Here is a 1046-nt window from a genome sequence, read left to right as displayed (position 1 = left end):
CATAGATTACTGCGAGCTGAATAAGGTAACGATTAAGAATAAGTACCCACTACCCCGGATTGATGACTTGTTTAATCAACTCTGAGGAGCGACAGTGTTCTCAAAGATCGATTTACGGTTTGGGTATCATCAGCTCAAGGTATGGGAAGAGGATATTCCTAAGATAGCTTTTAGAACTCGTTATGGGCATTACGAGTTTTTAGTTATGTCTTTCGGTCTTACCAACGCTTCAGCCGCGTTTATGGATTTAATGAATAGGGCCTTTAAGGACTACTTGGATAAATTTTTTGTAGTGTTCATTGACGATATCTTGGTATACTCAAAGGAAAAAGTCGAGCATGAGGAACATTTCAAGATGACCTTGTTACGACTAAAGGAGCATCAACTTTATGCCAAGTTCAAGAAATGTGAATTTTGGCTTTCGCAAGTAGCATTCCTCGGGCACTTTGTATCCAAGGACGGAGTTTCAGTAGACCCATCTAAGGTAGAGGCTGTGAAGGATTTGCCAAGACCAAAGAACGCGTCAAAGGTAAGAAGCTTTCTGCGATTAGCAGGCTATTATCAGAGGTTTGTTGAGGGCTTTTCGAAGAAAGCCACTCCACTCACCAACCTGACTCGGAAACAACAAAGGTTCAACTGGACTGATAAGTGTGAAGAGAGTTTCCAGTTGCTTAAGGATAAGCTATGCTCAGCACCAGTACTTTGTGTACCGACACCCAATGACAAGTTTGTAGTATACTGCGATGCGTCGAAGCAAGGGTTGGGTTGTGTGTTGATGAAGAATGATAAGGTGATAGCCTTCGCCTCAAGGCAGCTGAAGGAGTACGAGCAACGCTATCCAACACATGATATGGAGTTGGCTGCGGTAGTCTAAAGTAGTTGATGTGAGTTGGTATCGGGCCGCTAGATATGAAATGATGTAAGTGTTTGTTAGACTTGGGTAAAGTTTTGGACTTTAGAAAAATTCATCATGAATTATAGACTGTAATTCAAAATGACCCCGGAACCTCTCATGTTCCTTATGTATCTTTCTTCATAGCCATTAT

The sequence above is a fragment of the Humulus lupulus genome, chromosome 5, assembly GCF_963169125.1.
Source record: "Humulus lupulus chromosome 5, drHumLupu1.1, whole genome shotgun sequence".
Lineage (NCBI taxonomy): Eukaryota > Viridiplantae > Streptophyta > Magnoliopsida > Rosales > Cannabaceae > Humulus > Humulus lupulus.
The sequence above is the reverse complement of the archived record's forward strand: the minus strand, read 5'-3'. Positions refer to the sequence as shown.